This window comes from Rousettus aegyptiacus, unplaced genomic scaffold (assembly GCF_014176215.1).
Source record: "Rousettus aegyptiacus isolate mRouAeg1 unplaced genomic scaffold, mRouAeg1.p scaffold_m13_p_5, whole genome shotgun sequence".
Taxonomy (NCBI): domain Eukaryota; kingdom Metazoa; phylum Chordata; class Mammalia; order Chiroptera; family Pteropodidae; genus Rousettus; species Rousettus aegyptiacus.
In genome coordinates this window covers 31,312,431-31,334,725 of record NW_023416308.1, presented here as the reverse complement: position 1 = coordinate 31,334,725, position 22,295 = coordinate 31,312,431, and the positions used below count along the sequence as shown (strand labels likewise).

At 39.0% G+C, this 22,295-nt stretch overlaps 1 protein-coding gene across 3 annotated transcripts in view; it reads right to left on the bottom strand.

Moving 5' to 3' along the window:
- OPCML (opioid binding protein/cell adhesion molecule like) overlaps positions 1-22,295 on the bottom strand; it is a 1,143,910-nt gene that overhangs the window by 682,562 nt on the left and 439,053 nt on the right. The window contains exon 2 of one of the 3 annotated variants that reach the window (XM_036221180.1): positions 10,788-10,895. The exons of 1 other annotated variant lie outside the window; for it this stretch is intronic. The gene's annotated coding sequence lies outside the window, so the exon portion shown is untranslated. Of the gene's footprint in view, positions 1-10,787; positions 15,278-22,295 lie in introns of those variants that run through there. One more of the 3 variants, XM_016137940.2, reaches the window with a different exon arrangement.

Sequence of the window (22,295 nt, the reverse complement as noted above, 5' to 3'; positions counted from 1 at the left end):
ATGGATAAGAGGTCTCTTTTCTAGCCACCCATTGCCTCTTTAACTACTCCTTCTTGCTGTTCTGTTACCCTTCCCCTACAGATCAGTATGGTCAACCCTGATCCCCTATGTGGCTCACACCCAGTTCTGTCCATTCCCAATGGAATGTGCTGTCTATCCTGCCTTTCGAAATCCGTTCTCCCTTGGGGAAATGCTCATGTTATATTCATATAAAATCCTATCAACTGTGGTATAGAGAGAGGTTTGAAGGATGTTATCTCTGAAGGTAGAGTTATAGTTATTATTAATCTCTTCCCTATATTGTTTAGTATTTTCAAGTTTCTTTTTTTAAATTTTAATAAAGAAAATGTTATTTCCTTTCTAAACAGGAGCTAATATACCTCTTTTTAAGCCTTTTTTCAGTACACTGTCACAGCCAAAACTGATCTGATAAACTTATTTATATTAAAGTATCAGAGATTGATACTGACAGACTGTGTTTTGATTTCAGACTCAGAACTGTAACCTAGTGTAGTTCTTTAAACCAAGCGCTGAAACTCTAAAGTGAAATCAAGGCATTCTGACTTATCGGGAACAGAGTTTAGAAATGAGACAGGGTGGGTGTGGGTATGGGGAGATGAAGAAGCCCTTAAACTCTTTTTGGACAATTTGCTTATACATATTCACAGGATGATTTTTTTTTCCTTAATAGATCTGAACAGGAAAGTCCTTCTTAGTTGTATTTTCATTTACATATAGATTTATAGCAGCAGCCATCTTGTTCAAATGGTAAAGAAAAAGCCAGTTCTCAGCCCATTTCTTCATCAAAATTCACATCTTTGTTCTCTCAGTGCTTTCTGATTTAGATTCTGATATCTGATAAATACATGCTAGTGAATTATCCAGCACAGTTGATATGTTACCCCATGTCATATGAATTTACATGTTCACAGAAGGGCCTGTCAGGATGACTTGATTCAAAGAAGTTATGCTAATGAAAAAAAATTTAGGTACCTGACAAGGAAATGCTGGAAACATTTTTCAGCAGATGGACATTTTGGCAGTCCTCGAATATATACATACGTGAATTATCACAACTGGTTGACATTTTACTGTGCTGGGTTAGCTAGGATTCTTTATAGACTCATTTCTCCTCACTGGTATCTATCAGAGAAAACAATTAAGGGTCAAGTTTCCCTCAAAGAAACCTACAGGTAACTAGAGAGGTAAATAGCATCAGTCAAGGACCTTTAAGCAAGTAACCAGCTCTAGCTTAGTTCACAATGAACAAAGCAAAAAGACTATCAGAATTGGGAGATAAGTACTTACATTATCATAGAATAATATTATTTGAAGGTGGGGAGATCAAAAAACTTTTGAGATGACCAAATTGAACATCTTAAATTATATAAGAAAGTAAAACTTAAATTTACTGAGGTATTAGCTAGAAAACAAAATGGTGCAGTCAAAAGACTTGTGCTAGTCTGACTTTTTTATTTGGACCCAATAATGTATATTTGAATTTTATTTACCATATATAACACTTAGATAACCTTGGGCAAGTTATTTAAACATACAAAGCCTCAGTCTTTCTATCTCAAAAATAAGCATGATAATGCCTAAATTTAAAGTTACAGTAAGAGAAAAGGCAATTAAAATATTTAATATTATGCTTGAAACATAGTAAGCACTCTATTTTTTAAAAAGTGAGAGAATCAGAACCAGAGAAATTCCTCATGGTTTAGTGCTGTTCCTTCACCCATTGGTGGAAGGTGCATGTCAGAATTACTTGGAGGAACTTCTCCCAGCACATATGCCATCCCCTCCTATCATGATAGAGTCAGAGTGCTACTCGTGAGACCACAGTAGAGTACACCGCAAATGATGGTTTGTGAGTGTTTGAACCCAAGTATAAACACCAACAGAGAATGTGTGCAAGACTATCAGACAAAAGACTATCAGAAGAAAGGTGTGCCTGAGTCCACACAAATGTGAGTGAGCAGGCACAATAGTAAGGGAGTATCAAGCTGTGAGTGAGCCCTAATATATAGACAGAAGTATATGAGAACATGTGTGCCTGAGTGCACGTACTCATGCTTGCAAATGTGCACATGTGAGCTTCTGAAGGGGTACAAATGGATTTGCTTCAACTGCATTCCGTTTTGTGGGCAGGAGGGAGTTTCTGAAGATCTGGGTGGTATCATAAACATAAAGGTAGAGGTGACAAAGATGATTAACTCTTAAGAGAGGCTCCCTGTAATAATTACCACGATAGAACTGCTCTCATAGAAGAGCTCAATTTGATAGCAAGCTCAGAAGGGGAGGGAGACTTGTGAACAATTCTGACACCATCGAGGCTGATAATGTGGCTTTAGCTGGAAGAAAAAAAAAATTCTACCATCTCCTGATGAACAAATGCCAATCCCCGTCTCTCTGTTAAATTCCACTTAAAACAAGTAGTGGGAGCTGTTTAGTTGGGTGTCCTTAGTACATATTAACAATAAATAAAGTTTCAATAAATATGCAAAGCAAAAACTAATTTAAACTGACATTTGTGTCAGGTGGGGTGAGAGAGAGTCCGATACACTATAAAGTGATTTAGGATACATTACCTTGGGCATCTGAATTACAAATTTACCTCTCATTACAGCTATGTTAACGGGAAAAGGCAGCTTCTCAACAACATTCAAGGCAGAGTTTATTAGCATAAATTTGCATAATAATTAGCTCTGCGGCAAGCAAAGTCTGTCCTGTCTTTTAAACAGGCAACTTTCAATGTCAATTTTCTATGCTTAGTTGCTTGTCCCTGTTCTGCCTAAAGCTCCTGGAACCCCAGTCCCTGCTTCTGCTAGTTGCTAAATTCTCTCCTTCTGGTTCGTTTAGGCTCAAGATTTCAAAATCTCTACTGAGTTCTCCTCGGGAGAAAGTGGATATAAGTGTCTATCTGGTGAAGAGAAGCCCATCCCAAAGTCTGTCTGTATGTCGACGAAGGGACATAGTTACACTCATTCTCCACTATCACATAGTGAAACTATGGAGAGAAATAGCAGTGCGGTTAGTTCCTAAAGAAGATACAATGGAAAGTAATATTCAGTTGATTTTTAGAATGCATAAATCCATTATTATTTATCAGTTTATTTTATAATTATGTTATGTCTAAGATAATATTGTAATTATCTCCCATCGCCTAGGCTCATGCTGGCTGGGTGGTCAAGGCAGGAAGCTGAAAGTACAAAAATACTAACTGTCCAGGGATAATGCTAAGGGCGCGTGGACTGAGTGTTGACTGTGTTGGTTCCCTGGACTCTGTCAGAACAACCAGGTGGGCAGATGAGGTCATACCTCAAACCTTTATATGTTTCTCCAAATTTAGTGGTGGCCACCAATTTCCTGAGAGGCACTTTACATCCTTTCTCAGTGAAGCAGGCTCATTTCTACTCATCAAGATGCATAAGAATGTTCACCTGCAAAGGGAGCTGAGGAGAGAGAAAGGTGGTTCTCCCTGCAGTGCATGTTCTCAAAGGGTGAAATAAAATACAGTGTTTATGAACATATCTCAGATATGTTTCATCTGCAAAAAAGAAAAAAAATGAAAATTCCCATGTTGGTATGTGTGAAGCACTGTGTAAGATAGGAAGCATATTCACTGCCCCTCAGATCTCCCCAAAGAAAATGGTTTTGCCCCATCCGCACACTGTGAGATGGAGCAGGACAGCCAAAGTTTTCACTGTACTTCAAGAAAATCAAAGTAGAGCTCAGATATCCCGACAATTGGACAGCATATATATCTTTATCTCTCTCTCTCTCTCTCTCTCTCTCTCTCTCTCTCTCTCTATATATATATATATATATATATATATATATATATATATACACTAGCTCAGTAAAGGATTTTGTAATATGTGCGTTTATGTTGGGGAGAGGTATTTTGTAAAACACAAAGCCGAGGTTTCTTTTCATAAGTTGAGTTAGGGTGAAAATGTGATTTACTGTTTTTACTGTATCTGAAACTCCTTTTTAAAATCCTTATATTATTCCTAAGAGATAAGTAGCATTAGTTGCATATTTAGATATGTAAAATGAGACTGGAAGATCTGATTCCAAAGCACAAATTCTTTCAAAGCATTGAAAGGGACTTAGGGAGATCACTAGCCCAGGAGTCAGACATGTGCCTATGTTTTAGTGCTACTTGTTGCATGATGCTACTTAGTGCAAGTCACTCCCAAAACTCAATTTTCTCAAATGTGAAATGTAGGTAATAATGAGATATTAGAGCTGTAAAGGCATTTTAGTGTTAAGCCCATTAGTTGCACATTTTTTTAAGTGATGGAGAGGTTGCTAGACTCTTTTATTAGTTTTGCTAAATATTTGAACTCTTCTCTAAAGAAATGCACCTGTCAATATATACTCAAATTTTGAAGGCTTAGCCTTTATAGGTCTCTTTTAAAAACTTCTCTTTCTAAGATCCTGCAAATACAAGAGTAAATTGTCTTGATATAGCCTGATGCTCTCATTTTATAAATAAGAGGCTTAGAAAGGACAAAATACTTGTCCAAAATCGTGTTAGTAAGCAGTTAAGTCAAGATCGTATACCCAGGAGACTCCTGCATCATCAATTTCTCCATGTTTCTAAAAGAACATTGTGAACTGATTCACAATACTCAGAAAGGAATAGGCAAAATAAAGTTATGTAATGGGAAGATAAAAATCTTCTTGTTGGGAGGTGACTACTAACAGGGGCGGGTTTCTTAAATGGTGACAAAATGTTCTAGATGTAACTCATGGTGATGGGTGCACATCCTTTTGATTATGCTAAAAATACTGATTTGTGAATTATATCTCAATTTTTAAAAACCTAATATAATAATATTCAAAATATTATTAAAGAATTTTGTATTGAAGGAAGCAAATGGGAGAATAAACATTCAAAATTATTCATAAACAATGGCAGCATAATCCTCCTGTGAGTTTTAGGTAGGGGTAAAAGCATTTAGAAATAGAAAAAGTAGATATGGTTAACCACACCAAAAGGGATTTATCATGACTTATACCTATGGCATACCACCCAAAGGAAAGCTCATTCTCACACTCAGCCTGCTTACCTCTTGGGACTGCCTAACGATCAAATAGGAAATGTCCAGAAGGTATAAGCTATATTTTAAAACTGCTGTATTATTATCAGTTAGAAAAGCATAAGTTTCTATATGTTAGAGAAGAAGTTAAGTGCTAAGGAAGTGAGTTGACTCTCAGCACAATATTGGATTGAAAGGGGGAAAGAGCAGTGTGTGTGGGAACCATCTGACCAGTCTCCACGGTGGGCCTGGCACACACCACTGACACATCCTTTCCTTCAACAAACATTTGGGTTCTAAGTACCAAAGTATGAAGTGCAGAGTTCAGCAGAGACTTTGAGTGTTGTGATGTCGACATTAGTTACTGGTGCAGCATGTCTCAGCCAGGAGAGCAGAGCTGAGATGAGGGAGTGTGTAAAGACAGATTATTTCTAGAAGTGACCCCAGGTGACAGGTGTGGGAGACTGGACATAGTTCAACATGGAAAGAGGAAAAAAACAATAAAAAAAGAGAGGTCTGGAATTAGTCTCCAGATCTGAACTGAGGTTCAGGTAAGGTTCAATCCTGTACAGTCCTTCCAAGAAGCCAGGTAAATAATCCTCAGAATTACCTGCCTGAGGGATGGAGAGTGAAGAACACATCCTGCCTTTCACTTCCTAGTTTGTCATTGGTTGCATCAAAGGCTTGTTAACTCTCCCACACTCTTGTTAATGTCTGAGTGCCTAGAAGGCTCCCTTAGGCAACAGCCAAGCCCTGGGGCAGGAAAGCAAGGTGCAACTGAGGTGAGCTGCTGTCTGCTTACATCTCTGAGGAGCTCCTCACTGCAGCATTGCCTAGAATAAGAGGTGGGCAGAAAGGATGTGAATTGGGGCACAGCAGGTTTTAAACACGGTACAGTCCCATAGACCTCTGGGATCAACGAGAAGCAATGCCAAGAGACTTCACTAGCAAGAGTGTAACCACAAAAATCCAAGACCTATAGGGAAAGATATGAGATGAAGCAGGGGAGCTCTCAGCACCGTTCAAATGATTTGCATCTAGAATTGAAGTCAGTACTTCTGCCACTTACACAACCCATTGCAGAATCTATACCACACGTCCCCTGAGAGTGAGAATTATGTCAACTTCATTTGCCTTGTGTACTCAGCATGTGTACCAATGCCAGCCACATAACATATTCTCAATAACGAACTAGTGAGTGTGAAGTCACAGCACTGAGAGGAAAGCGAAATATCTCTGGTCTTGATACCCTAATCTTCAACAGTGCTTTTGTGAGCCAATTATAGGCAATAGAGATAAATAGTTACCATTTATTGATCCAAGCACAATGCCGTGTACTTTATATACATTATCTCATTGAAAACTCACGAATTGCTTAACAGAAGAGCAACGAATTTCCACAACTGTTTTGTGAATAAGGAACCAGGCTCAGAATAATGGCCCAAGGTCATACAGGTGGTATGTAGTACAGACAGCAATCAAAACCAGTTTGACTTCTTCCAAAATGAGTATTCTTAAATATTAATCTGTCCTCCATCCCATGCCATCTATTCTCTTCACGAATAACTCCAGTAATGGGAATCTCATTCATTATTTGCCAAGATAGCTTGTTCAATCTTTAGTGAGCCCTTGAGGCCCTACAGAATAAGTCAATCCACATTTCTTTCTCTCAATATGCAAATCTACTCGAAACATCTATATCTCTCTAGAACTCATTTCAAATGATAACCTTTCCTTTTTCAAAGAGCTATGTTGCTTCCCTGACATCTGGCCTCCGATGTTATATGAGAGATTTGCGCATCATGTTTGAGCTCGACTAAAAGATCTATGGAGTCCTTTCCTATTCAGAGTTTTATACTTCTGGTACAAGTACAAATGGTGGCCCCTCTCTTTACTTTGGCTACTCGGAGGCTCAGAGTCCTAGTAACTCCGCTTAACCATATTTCTGGTATTAGGTTGTTAAAATATGTTACTCTGTATTCCAGCTCCCTTTTAGGTGGGGAAGAAAGTTTCTGCGTTTAGCCTGAGGGTGAGTGTCTGTAGACTCACACCACCAGACTACAGATCTTTTGGTCCAGCTCCCAGGAAGAAGAACGCTGAGACCTCAGGTAAAAAGCTGAGACCTAAGTAAATGATACCCAACAGTTCATCGGGACTCTTGATCCCAGGATCCCTGATGAAGTTGGCACAATTAGCTTGGTTCGAAGATGGCAAGTCATAGGACACTCATCCTGTGGTTCACCTAATTCGTTTATTTACTCTTGCAAAAACATGTCACAATAAATTGGACCCTATTTATATTCATTTGTCATTGTCCAATCCCTTTGCATCACAAGCTTCTAAGCACTTTAAATGCTGGTATCCTTGGAAAGAGAGCTACCAGAAGCCACATCATTCAGTCTCATTTTAAAAATTGTCAACTATGAGGCTCAGAGGTGAGAAACCATAAACAAAAACTGCCGTCCAACCACACTCACCACCACACTTTCCCTCAGGCATGCTCAACTCATATCCAAACACTGTCTGTTGAGAGCAGAGAGGAAGAAAACAGTAAGTAGATATCAAATGTGAACCTCTCAAGTGTCCCTGCCCCTTTCTGTCAGGCTCAGCTGCATTTTGTCGGGCAGGACAATGGAATGCAGCATGCATAGCGCTCTCTCTCTCTCTCTCTCTCTCTCTTTTTCATAGCTGCAAGGATGCAAAATGTTGACATTGACAGATATCAGAGGTGACTGTAGGATCAATATTTCTATGACATTGTCAGGATTGGTTTGGTAATCTGCTATATGCTCACCAACCTTTTATTAGTAGGTCATACAGAAGCCAAGTTTCTCCAAAGACTGAAGCTGAGCACAAGTATGTTGGGTCTCAGATACTTCTCCTTAATAAAAGCACAGTCATGGGCTAGGTTGTACAACAGGTGAATGCCTTTATTATTTCTATGTCTCTTTAAATAACATGACAGCTCTTAAAGGCACTGGGGGGATAGAAAGGAGTGGGATCAGGTAGGATTGTGTGGGGGTGCAAAAGCCACATGTCAGGCCTTGGTTTGAGCTATTTGCTATAGGTGGTTCTCCTCTGAAGCTGGACACCCCAGTTTGCACACAGATGGCTTTATTAGCCATGCTGTCTCTCACACCTGAGGCCCATAAAAAAAGCTTGGCTAAGAAAAAACATGAGTCATCTACTCTGGGACTCTACACACTTCATGAAGAGGGCAAGATTCTTTAGAGCCAGCCAAGGACACCTGGATTCTCAGATTTTCCAGGTCTGAGGCACTCTTTATTGCAAGAAGTACAGAGTATGGGAGACTTAGGCCTAGGGGAGCTGGGCCCTCGCAAAGCTTGACTCCCTTGGGATTCCTGGATTTGTGCAGGAACTGGAAAGAGTTGACAATAGTTGACTATGCCTCCAAAATCCCAGTCATCCTGCCATTGCTTTTTCTATGTCTTCAATTATCTTAATTATACCCCTAATGCATGTTCATTGAAATGTCTTAAAAATATATTTATAAAATCTAATGTAAAATCCATAGTCTCTGTCTGTCACATCTACACTGACATTACTATTTTTTTAGAATTTTAGAAATATACTGTGTATTCTTCCATAATTTATATTTTGCATATGTAAGTGCACATAAATTTGTGCACATCTCTTGCTTTTTTATATAGACAGGGTAATGAAACATATAGTATTTTATACTTTATTTACTTAATATTTTATAGACATCCTTACATATACATCAATACGTATACATTTTTGGTGAACAAATTATCTACTTTTGTCTAATTATTCATTTGCTTTCCCAAATAATTTCCCCCCTTTACCCTAGTTCAAAAATGTTTCTATCTTAGTAACTCAGGTTTTTGAGGAGAAGGTTATTTCTGGGAAAATTATTGTATCTCTCCACTCCTCCAAAGCTGTTGCTTTCTTTGGCTCACCCTTGTTAAATTATGGTGAATGCATGCTATTATCATCATCATCATCATCGTCATCACCATCAATATCATCGTCATCATGAAGATATGAAAACTCAGAGAAACTAAGTGACTCTTAAATTCAGTCCTAAGGTTGGTTATAGAGATGGATGAAACATGTATCTTCTGACTCTTACTCACAATCTTTTGTATCCTGACAAAAATTTCACCCTGTTCTCTTCCTTCTAGCAAATGAAAGTAGATTTCAAATCTTATGTCAGGTCTGATTGATTACTTGTGGTACAACATTTAAGAAATAATGTAGGAAAAAACTTTCTGATCAAATGGAGATGGGTGTTGTGGGACCAGAGATGATGTATTCTGTTTTCCCCTGTTTCACTACCTACAATTGGTGGCTTATGTCTTTCCCCTGAGAAAATCCTGCAACAACCAAAATCACTGGGTTCTGGACACCCAGAGCCAGTTTCTCTGTGAGTACTGGGTTCCCTGGTTTGACAATAAGAAAATTGGACAAGGTCAACTTCCAAGCCTCCTCTATAGCTGTGAATCTTTTAAGGCTGCCCTCTGTCTAGATATCAGGAAGGCTGAGAATTCCCTAGAGCATCTGGAAGAGATCCTGTGGCCTGTCGATCCTGGGAAAACATGCTTGAATTGTTCCCACAACTCAGGGAGCTGTGCACATGGAATCAAGCTCAAGCCTTACGGATCTTCCCTCAGTTCCCCTGCAGGACTGGTGTGATAGCTCGTATAAGTGGGGAGATGTAGAAAGCAGTCTGAAATTGAGAGTAAAATAAGCAAGAGCCTACATGATGTCACTTGTAAAACTGGATTCTGTATGATTTAAAAACCAAAATGTTAAAAGTGAAGTTATATGATCAATAGAGAGAAATGTTGGAGCATGTCATTGTGAACCAGAACTGGGGAAGAGTTTTCTGAATTTCTATAAATAACTTCAAAAGCAAAAAGACAAGGTCAAATGATGACTGAGTATGTTAGAATTAAGGATTTCTGTTCAATGAAGAAAACACAAGAAATGTCTTAAAAACAGTTGACTTATTGGGAGAAGATATTTTCAATGTATAAAAAACTTAATACTTCATTTCTGTAAAAAAAATTCTTCATCTCATTAAGAAAAGGAAAAGAATTGTAATGAAATATAGGTAAAATATACGAATGGGCAATTTAAAGATAAAACTCAAATGGCAATCAGCTAGAGGAAGAGATCCTTAGCTCATTAGTGATCAGATAAATGAAGATTAAAATGATGAGAAAAGGGAATAATACTACTTTACACATAATTGATTGGTAAAGATTGAAAAACTAGATAATATCAACTGCTCTAGAGGATGCAGGAAACGAGAAAATTTATAAAACAGCTATTCTGGAGAGGAATCTGGTAACATTTAGATTAAGTAAATTATATTCCTATAACCTAACAATTTCACTTCTGGGTAAGTATCAGCACCCAATTATTATGTGTCTTTAAGGGGACATGTGCAAGGACGCTTGCTTCAGTGCTGTAGAGGTGGAAGGAAGCTGGAAATATTCGTGGTGTACACTGATTGAGTGGTCTAAAAGTTGCAGGTTATGGACATGCAGAGCACAGTCCAGGTATAGAAGCAATGAATTTAATAAACACAGGACAACACGCATGGTTTTAACAACATGGTGCTGGGTGGCAAACACAGGAACAATAAGATATCAAACAGTGTCACTTACCTAAATTGACAACAGCTGAACGTCTACGTACCTTTTACACTAGACATACAAACAGCGGTACACAAGATACATTGCCTACCTGCAGTGATTGGAGTGGGCAACGAGGATCAAAGGAAATGAATGAAGGGATGAAGGAACGAGAGTCCTTGTGCAAACCAGCAGTGATAATGCACTCATTAGCCTGTGCCTGAGTAAAACAGAAATAAAATAAAAGGCAACAGGATATGGAAGTTTAAAGACCTAAGTAATACCCCTGTTCTTACACTTATCCTGTCCAAGCCCCTTGTTTCTCTTTTGTGCAGTAAAGGAAACAGGTAACCCTTGAAATCACCTCCAATCTAACATCCATGAGTCCTTAAATGCAGTTTCCCTAGCGCAATTAATTTTTTCAGAGTTGTAGTGACTCTGATAAGACACAAGAGGGCGATCACTGCCCATGGATTTTAATAATTCTGCATGTCATTTCAAACTTAATACATAAACCCAAAAATCTCTCATTGGAAGATGACCCCCAGCATGACCACAAACATATACTTTATTCTATGTTATTCTTCTGCTGCTTGAGAAGTACAAAGCATACACTTATTACAGGTTTATGAATGGTAGATTTTAGAGAAGTCTTGAGCCAAATAAAATCTTTTTACTGGGTGGTCTCCTTGTACCATGCTTGCTCCCCTTGTTCATCCTAGCTTACCCTCCGTCTAGTGTTCTTTCCGCCCACCCATAGTTCCCATCTTGCCTCACCTAGTTTTCCACGTACATGTTTGCCTTCCTGAATTGTTCTCCTGCCTCTGCCTCTGAATGAAGACATTTGCTGTTGGCAAGAATATTTGATAAATCATTAGAGATACTTCTGATATACATTTGTGCTAGTATAAATCAAGGGAGGCATATGTCAGCTCAATAGAAAGCAAAAATGACCAGGTGACCCATTAGAGCTCTTAGTAGGGCTATCTCATTACAGAATAATTTCCCTTTTGACAATGCAGGAATGCTGTAGAGAAGGCCCACCTTTCTGATTGGCAGCTGGGATAGATGGTGTTTAAGATTATTTCTACTCATTGATTTGGTATTTGTATTAGTGAATTCAACTTTGATCTCCAAACTGAGTTCTTTCAAAATAAATTTCTAGTTCCTTTATAAGTAGAGAGAAAGTAAAAAATCTACCTGAAGTTGTCCTCAAGGGAAGAGAAAGTGACTGGAAATCCTGCAGATAGCACAGCCAGGGTCACCACTCATTACAAGAACTGCAGCAGGCCCTGTGCAGGCAAGCCTGGTCCACATCTCATCCCTTGCACAGGTCAGCATCCTGTGACCTCATAAATACAGTAACCACCTCTATTTGAAATGACTTAGGAGCTCCCAGGGTCCCACCCGCCACGCACATCCTGACCCTCCCCAGCCCACTGCACGGCCTGCATTGCTCCTTGAAGACATTGGAGACAAGCCGGGATGCTCTCCAAGAGGGCAGCAAAGTACCTGAACCCACTGTGCTCATGTCTTTTCGGTTAGGCTTTTGAGGGGCCTTTGAGCACCCTGAAGATAGAGCATTAAGTATAGAAGCGCATGTGGTTATGAAGGGCCTGGATATGTTCTTTTGTTTCTACCCTGTAAACACCTCTCAGGTATCTGTCTGTTCACTTATTTTTTGTTTATTACTTATTCATTGAGGGTTTCTACTACATGCCAAACTCTGATCTAGAAGCTAAGGTTTCATCATGGAACAAAACTTCCCATGGACCTTACAGTCCACTGGAGATGTAGGCCAGTGGAGGAGAGCAGGGGTGCTGAGAGCATCCTGGAGAGATGAACATAGGACATGAGACCGCATCTAGCTTTTGATGGGAACTATTTGCAACAGTGTATTAAAAAATAAATAAAGCAGACATTTTAGGATTGGAAAGGACCACTGAATGTTTTTGTTCTTCCCAAATTCAAGATGAATGGGTTTACATAGGTCATGAGGGTGAAGTCCTTATGATGGGAGTGGTACCCTTATAAGAAAAGACCAAAGAGCATTTGTTCTCACTCTTCTCCTTCCTGTCACGTGAGGACACAGTGAGAAGGTGGCCCTCTGCAAGCCAGCCAGAAAGAGAACCTTACATTCCCCCTAATCCAACCATGCTGACACCATTATCTTGGAACTTCTCAGCCTACCCAGCTGTGAGAAATAAATGTCTGTTGTTGAAGCCCAACAAGCAGACCAAGAAAGACCCGAAGCCACACTGTCAATTCAGCTGTCTTTTGTAGGGCCCTCCTGCAGCACCCTCCAGTCTGTGCGCATGATGTCAGGGCTGCAGACCCTTCTGGCACCGGTGGTGGAGAAAGAGATATATTTGGAGGTAAGAATGCCCAAAACAATTTATGTATAGTTATAGAATTTAGAATTGAGCACCTCTGTCTGGAAAGACAACGCCTACCCAATAAACTTCTCTTTTATGAAAGTTTTCCTCCGAAATGCCTTTGTTTTCCTCAAGGATCCCATCACATGGAGTAGACACCTAATGAAATCTCTGCAGAAGCTGCATTCTAGTTACTCATTTAAATGAATGATTCCCACATAGATTGCAAGTTCTACGACTTAGGCACTGGGTCTGATTTTCTTCTTATTCTCAGTATCTAGTGAGTGTAAGCTGTGAGGTGTAGGTTCACCTGAGGTTAGTTAAATTCATAAGTAAGTGAGGGAATGAATGAGTGTTCTTACACATAGTCTAATATTTGGAGCCTGTCTTTTGACTTATACATGTGGGATTGAGGTAGATTTACCTTTCTTCTTGAGGTGACAAATGATAGCTTCTATCAGAATCTGCTTGGTAGACTGTGGAAAGACCAGTAACTAACACAATACATGTGTGCTGTGGGTCCTGCTGTAGGACTTCATTAAGTACGCCTCTTAGCCCCAAGGCTGAGGAGAACACAGATGCATATTTCAATGGTGCCCATCACCCAATCAAGAATGTCCTTCCAGGGAAGAGAAATAGAGGCCAGAGGAGGGAACCATGGTGTTTGAAGTCCTGGGCAGTCTCCTCCCCCGCGTTATGTCCCAGTCCCTTGACTGCCTGCATGTCCTGCCATCCAACTGAGCCCAGTTCTCACCAGCCTCAGACATACACTTCGTGCCTTCGTAGAGCTCATTCCCTTAGGCTGGAATGTTCTTCTCTGTCAAACAAAAGTCTGTCCCTCCTTCATCCCCAACTGGAGTATCACATATCCTGGCAAGCATCCCTCAGGATCCCCAAGGAGGGATTCTGGCCCTTCTTCTAGGGTGTGCACACAGCCTTCTATTTTACTCCTACCTTGCTGTGCCCGCTTGCTTATTGGAGTTCGTTTGTCTCCTTAGAGCTTCTGGAAGTCAAGGAATTATGTCTGGTTGGCCCTGGAATGCCCAGGGCCCAGTGCAGTGCTTCCTGGACAGGTAAGTGAGGGACAAGCCTGCCCTCTGCTTAGCACTTTCACTCTCCCAATAGCCCCTCAGGGCGGGCTGCATCTAAACTCTGCCCAGAGTTCCCAGGGTGGCTCCAGACCACAGAAAGCAGAAAGTTCTCCCAGAACAAGAGGATGACACACCAGAGAGTCATATGGGTGAGTTAGTTCTTGGATCTGTAAGGTCCACCACAAGGAACGTGTACCCTCAAAAGGCCTCCGTGATCCCACACTGCCAAGAAGACCACTTCTTCTTCCTTAGCTACAGCTATTATTCCCTTACTTATACTTCATGGTGCACACCTCTGCAGCCTCCTGCCAGGCCTCCCTCTGGTCAGGAGATCCCCGTCCCTCCTGTCCTAGATGGTTAGTGCTCCGAAAGAGAGCACATTTCCTCAGCCATAGTATCAATTACTGTGCCTTCTGCTTGGTGTGTGGAAGCAGGTAGGGCTGTCTCCCACCTGCAGGACCACTGTGGGTGACAATCCTCCCAGAAGAAGCCTTCAGGAAGCTTTCATGTGGGCCCTAACACCCCTCACAGGCTGCACTTGGGGTCCACTGCTGCTCCACCTGACTGCAAGTCTTTCTGCTCCATGTCCTCCATCTGGCCCCACTCTCAGGCCTTAAACTTTGTGACTTATTTGGGCTCACTGGCCCAGAAAGTCTTTGAACTTGCCTTGAGCTGTGAAGTTCAAACAGGATTGTGACCGAGGAATTTAATGACAGCAAGGTCCTAGACAGAAACCAGCGAGTCAATCAAGCAGATGCCAAGAGTGGAGAACAGCATGGGGTGGCAGGGTGGGTGAGGCTCTCATCCTCCATCTTCCACCTTCCTAGCCTGGCCAAGAGTCTGTGCCAGTGTGCCCATGGGAGCTCACTGGCTAGAGACCATAGTCTAATGGACACCCAGAAATACACGGAGCTTTCTCGCAGACCTGGGAAAATTCAAGGTCTAACTTTAATTTATAACTCAGCAGGAGATCAGAGAAATAATAGAAAAATATTGCCATGAGTTTATTGCATATTCTCTCCTTTAGGACTTTGGAACCTGAAGTGAATCTTGTGTCAGGGGGATAGTTGCACACTACCTCTAATGCTCCCCAGCAGCCCTTCCCACCTGCTACAGACACTCACACACACACACACACACACACACACACACACGTCAATGAGATGATATGCAGAGTACCTAAATCACACCCACATTGGTGTAGAAAATACGAATGTGCTTAGCATTGACCGGAGAGTGGACACGTTCAGCTATTGTGTCAGTTTCGAATCCTTTCCTTTTGGAAATGACCTCTCCCATGATTCTGATCCTGAAGAGGCGATCACTCACATGTTTCAACTCACCTATTCACACCATCCTGGAAGGGACCGCTCTGAGGCTGGAAAAATAAATGGCTGGTGCTTTTTTTTTTTTTCCCTGCAGTTATCAGCAGTTCTGATGATGGGAAGGAGCATGCTGGCTTTTGTGGAGAGTTTGCCTGAGGGGAAAACCACCATCCTCTTCCCCAGAGAGGAGAGCAGATCAAAGGGATGGAGAGACACAGAGTGCCAATGTGGTCACATGGCCCCATAGATCTAGTGGTTTTTGGAGCCAGGAATATCACCTTTGACTTTTGTTTAGCCACTGAGCTAATAAATTCACATTTAAAAAAAACGGGATTGAGTTTAGTTACATTTTTGCCACTTACAATTTAAAAAGACCTGGTTATGCATTATTAATGGGAAAAACAGTCATGTTCTAGGTATTCTAGGGGATATTAGCATGAACATGGCCTTGTTACTAGAGGAGATGAGATAAGGTACCCAACCAAGGGGAAGACCAAGTAGAATGCCAGATGCTCTCAAGATGAGGGTAGAATTCCACATGGGCCTTGGGAGTCCAGGAGGCTCCTTCTGGGTGCAGGAAGGATTTCCCCATGTAAGAGTTTTGAAGGAGGAGTTGATAAATTTGGTAAACTTCTTAAACTTAAATGATTTCCCCTTTCTTTAAAGTCTTATTGTATAAAGAATTCATTAGGCAAATAATCTTATACAACCTTGTGACATCTTTCCTATTGTTGTCTGAAATTGTTATTTTAATCTTTTGTTACTAATTAACTTTTTTATGCTCCAGCTTTGTTTCCCTAGATGGCAAATTCTTTGAGAATGGAGACCTGTCTTGACTATTTTCAACTGGCAAGGAAAACCAGATTCTATACCGCATCTAACCACAGAGGAGACCTGAAGAGTAGTTTTTATTATTCTCATTTTATAGTCAAGGAAAATAATTAATCAAGAGCAATATCTTATTTAAAAACAAATGGTTGTAAGAGGTAGAACCAGGTTCATATCTGAATGGCTCTACTCCAAAGTTGCTCCCTAATGCACTGCCTTGCCACACACTGACATGCAATAAACACCCTTGGATTTTCATCAGTCTTAACCATCAATGTTTTAAGATATATAATTAAAATTTGATGAAGGTCAATTTTCAAATTCAAGTTTTAGTTTCCCACCAAATGGTCTTAAGTTTCAGCTGAGAGATTCATCTTAGACACAGAGAATGTCATACCTGGGAGGCAAATATTGAACCAGGCATCTCTTGAAAACTGAAAGCACTCCATGCTTTCAAATGAAAACAAAAGAAATTAGGTTTTGCTCGTAAGACTATGTGGGGTGTATAGCCCATCATTGCAGAAGGACATCAGGGCATGTAAGGCAGTCAGGGGTGGCGCTGGGCCTGAGCAGGAGACAGGCTTCTGGTTCTAGTTCTTGCTGAACCTCACTGGGTTTCCATAGCCTTCTACAGAGAGTGTGATCACCTCTTATGTTAGTGTTTTACACAAATGTGACTTCTATATTTTCTATTGAAAATATTATAATTTTTATAAAAACTCAAATAGTAGCTAGGCATTAGTGAGCAGTTACTCTGCAAAATACATTTATTATAAGACTCATGATATAAAAATACTGACATCAAGAACCTAGGCGATACTGTACCTCTGCTCAAAGTGTATTTTTGCTTTCATTGCCTACAGAATAAGGATTAAACCACATATTACATTATTCAAGGACTCAAATATCTTACTCTGACCTACTTTTTGAAGTTTAGCTCTTTTACCTTCCCTTCATGTAATAGCTAATTAAATTGACTCCTTGTTATTTAATCTTCATTTTCATCTCCTTTTAAATTTCACTTTCCTTATGTCATTTTCAAAATATATTTGCCTCTTCATTCATGCATGCAACTGAATGTATTTCATGAAGTACTTACTATGTGCCAGATGTTGTGTTGCAGAGTAGGGCTATTAATCTGACTACATAAAGCTTCCTCTCGTTGTGTTCCACATAAAATACCTTTATTCCTCTATTTTCCACTCATGGTCCAGGTTGCTCTGTGTTCTAATCAGATGCATGCTACTCCTCACATAAGATTAAGATCTTTGAGGTCAAGGTTGGTGTTTTATTTCTTTTCATGATCTCTTCAGTACCCAACACAAAGAGCAAATACTTTGTTCAGTTGATTTGAAAGAGCTTTCAGACATTTGGCAAGACAAACCATACCTAGCAATTAACTAATAAAGTTGTGCTGAAGCCAATTGAACACCATTTAGACACTCATATAATAAAGCACTAAAGTGTGTTAATGATAAGAAGAAAAAGCAATATGTAATAGAGTGTTACATGAAGCAAAGAACCACACACACACACACACACACACACACACACGCTGAAAAAATCTATGCATACCTCAAAGAATTGTTGAGATTTGGGCAAAGACCTAAATAAATATTCTGGGTTGGGAAGGAAATAGAAGGAAAAAGAAACTTTCTGAGTCCTATTGTAAACTCAGTGTGAGAATGAATTATGAAAATAAAAGGCAATCTAGGAGATTATGTGCAAGTAAAATTTGCAGTAGTCAAGGCATCCTTGGGAGCTAGTTAGATTGTTTAATCGACATGTCAGTTCATCTAATATCTAACTCAGCTCCTTCCTGCTGCTGTTAACATCTCTTTATTCAGTCCTAAGAGAAAATAGAGGACAGTTAATGATCCCTTCTGTGCATTTCAGAAGATGGTGTAAAACAGAGCCAGAGAAAAGTTTTTAATAATTTATGTCAAATATACATAACCAAAGGTGATAATTCGAGTGCAGCTTTAAGATTTTTCAAATACTTTATTCCATCTGTCTTACTCTGATGATTTCTATAACATATTTTCGTGTCCTAAGTCCAGAATTAGTAGAATCTACTTGAAAAGAGATATTGCAGTCAAACGATGTTCTCAATTCGAGATGTAATTATTTCCCCCTATTTTAAAAGCCTAACATAAAACGCGATGTGATTTTTTTTAACTTTATAAGAGATGTCAACTTTTTTATATCTTCTATTTTATTTTTCTCTGAGCTTCCTACTACTTGGAGAATATTATTAATAGACAAAGAAATGCAGATAAGTTCGATTTCTAGTTTGCAATAAGAAGTCAATTTATTGTCTAATAAATACTCTCCTCTTCACTCCATCACCTTCTTGCAGCTGAAAATTCTGCCAAAGGACACATGCTTGCCTTTCCCTTTGAAAGAAGGAGGATTTTATGCTGCTGCTTATATTTCTTCTTCCCCACTCTTTGTCCCTATAATTGGACTATGATAGTCTTCTGTTTCTTTATGCTGTGAAAGTGCTACCCTAATATATCTCCATGCACTAAATCTTCACTGCTTTTGAGCTTACTCCTGAATCAAAACTCTTCTGGATGCTGCATTAACCCTCAAACCTAAGTATATACTTGAACCTGCCTTAAATGAGATTGCACTTAAAGAGTCAGAAATCAAAAATGTTATCACTGCGAGGAACATTTCAGAGCATCTAGTTCAAACGTATTATTTAACACAAGATGAACTTAGACCCAAAGAGGTTAACTGACTGGATAAAGGTCCCACTACTGGTTAGCAGAGAGCTCAGATGAGCATTTAGTTGTTGCTTATATTTCTGTTTTGGCATTTTTATTTCATTTACGAACATTTTTCAAGCTGTGCTTTTTAAAATAGTAATTTCCAGGAAGATGTTAATAGGTACTTTAAATGAAAAGAAAAAAGAAAAAAAAACATGTTCTGGGCCAAATAAACTACAAAACACCAGTTTAACCCAGTGTTTTATAAATTTATCTAATAGGTTTATTTACTGCAGGGCTACAGAGAGAGTGTAAAATGTTCATTATTGTGACTCCCCAAGAGAAATATGTTATACACAATTTGGCCAACATATTTGACTACAGACCATTTTTAAAATTACTTTTTATCAACATCTATTACTACATCTCAGGCCCTATGGTACCAGAGAACAATGTTTGGAAAATAGCATTCTAATAGAATGCTGCAGAGGTAGGACTGAGTTTACCAGGCAAAGACTGATGTCACAGGCTCTTTCTCATACTTATTGTCTAGGTAACCTTGCATGTACAGATTACTCCCTATGAACCTGAGTTCTCATCTGTAAAATGAGTGCTCACCTATCCTACTAGATTGTTAGGAGGTGGTATAGGTGAGTAAAATGTGTAAACTATAAATATCAAATAGGATTTATGACAGTATGCAAAGGTATCTACTATACAATATAATAAAATACATGTATGATAAAATGTGTGTGAAAAAAAAGATAAAGATGAGAAATAAAATGCAACCACATAAAAAGCTATATGAATGTGAATAGCTGTTTACAAATTTAACTCTGTGCTACCAACCTAAGAAAATAGAAAAGCTCTCTTAGTATAAGCAAATATTTGATAAAGTAAAAGTGTTCGATTTCTCAGGGAAAAACCCACAGCTTTTCTTGGTACTGAAGGCTGTCAGAAAACGTCATCATTTTTCATCAATTCTTAAGAAAATGGACTCTGAAGTCCTATAGACCTGGACTTGAGAACCATCTTTTTTCTTACTTGGTTACATTAGCTAATTATATAATTTGTATAAGTCACGATCTCCACTTCCATACATTGGACAAGATACAAATGCACACAGAGGGAATGATGTGCCCCAAGGTGGGAGAATGCATGTCACTACCTTGAAAACAGAGAACTCTCAGTAAATGAGAGTTACAGATGACAGTTTCCTTAATAATACTCTCAAAAGAAAACAATAACTTTACTAATTGTTTCTTTTTCCAATGGCTTACAATGAATTAGGTAATAACACCAAAGGAGATTACCATAAAAATATTTTGATAACAAGCTAGAGCGTGCAGTTGTCTTAGTATAAGTCAAGTAATAGATTAATTACATAACCTGGATAAATAATTCTTTCTGCAATTGGACTTTAATGAAAATGAAACATAGAAAAAAAATAAGATACATTTCTGGCAAACATTTAGAATTTAGGTAGTCTATGTTATCAACTCACAATGATCCAGAAGCTACTATAATTTTACATCAGAAAAATTTCAAAGCAAGTGACATCAATCATCCATCACAGCAACAAAGTATCTCCAAAAGTTTCTGTCGAAAGGCTAATATTAAGTAATGTAGTCTCTGGGGGAACCTGCCGATACACACTGATTACCAAGTGTATAAGGATGTAATGCGATGATTTGACCCACTATAAAGAATTGTTGGATCTAAGTCAATTAAATTTTGAATAACAAGTGCCCCCCAAAAGTGAACAAGTGATCCAGAGCCATTTTTTCAGATAATAAGAGTGAATAGTATCAATTACATATTGAGATTATTGCTACTATGTGACAAGTATAGATACACAGATAGCATATAGAAATATGTCAAATAGGCATACATTATGCCAAAAGAGGGATTCTGGGTATATTCTGAGCAATTAATACATTTTAACAAAAGTGGTATTATCACTCCCAAGGTAATTTCTTTGAAGAATATTTTACTTACCTAGATAAATGTTATATTATTTTGTAAGTAAAATGATAAGTATTTATTCTTTGCTCCTTAATAATTACAAAACATCTTTAAGGCTAAACATTAATTGTATGAATTAATGAAAATACTCACTTGTTTGGAGATATTGACAGAGCACTACCATAGAAACATTCTTTGTGCTAAAGGCAAAACAAAAAGCTTCTGACAAATTTCTTACTCTCCAAGGGCATATAATCTAGCTGTTGTGGGAATCACATGGCTGAATTTGTTAACAAATAAGGAAAAAATATGACTGAGTGCCTGATAAATGAAATAGATGATAAGTACTTACTGAAGTTCAGAAAAATGAGATACAGTTGGAACTAAAGCGTTCAGAGAAGGTTTTGTTGAGAAGAGGGACTTCAGTCAAACCCTGAAAAAGCCCAGGGGCTTAAGATTGGATAGAGACACTCAGGGAGGAAATCGAAGCAGGAGGAATAGTGTAATAGAAAGTTTTGATTGAGAACCGAAATCTGACATCACTTTCCACGATTTAATAAACAGATATTTATTGAGCATATGCCATTTATCAGGCACTGTTTTACATGTTGAGGCTAAAATGATGAGCAAAAGATCTCTATCCTTACGGAGCTTACACTCCAGTGAAGGGTACAATATTTATCCAAAAAAAATCACCCATATAAATTAGAGAGAACTCTCTCTAAACTTTAGTAGGGCTCTTTTGACCCCCCTTGTCAACAAGGCCTCATCTATGGCCCCTGTCCTTGGCCAGCTGAGTCCAGTTTAAGCAAAAAACCCTGCTAAGCCAGTGTGTCAAGAATCCTCCTACCTCAATAGCTCCTCTTCCTCTAACCTTTATACCTAACCCGTTTCTCTTAGTAATTTTCCTTTCACTCCCTTACTTGCCTATTGCTACAAATCCCCCCTTGGCACAATTGTGTCCAGAGCTGAGTTCTCATTCCTGTACTCCACTAATCTTCACTCCTATTATAGTCACCTGCAATAAAATTTCTTTTGTTGTTTTTAATAAGCATTTACTTTATTTTTTTTCTTTAAAAATTTGAAGTTATAACTAATAACCATGTGAAGGAGAAGTAACTAGGGCCATAACTCAGTAGGATATGAAGAAACAGAAAATGAATTTCAGAGGAAGTGATTATTGAATTGCAATTCAGTGATGAGTTGCACTTCACTTGTTGAGAAATAGTGGAAAGAGCACTGCAGTCAGAGTAAGTAGTGTATGTACATGCCCAGTATGGCAAGTCTAAAGGGCTAGTAGTAGTAGTATTACCTACACCAGG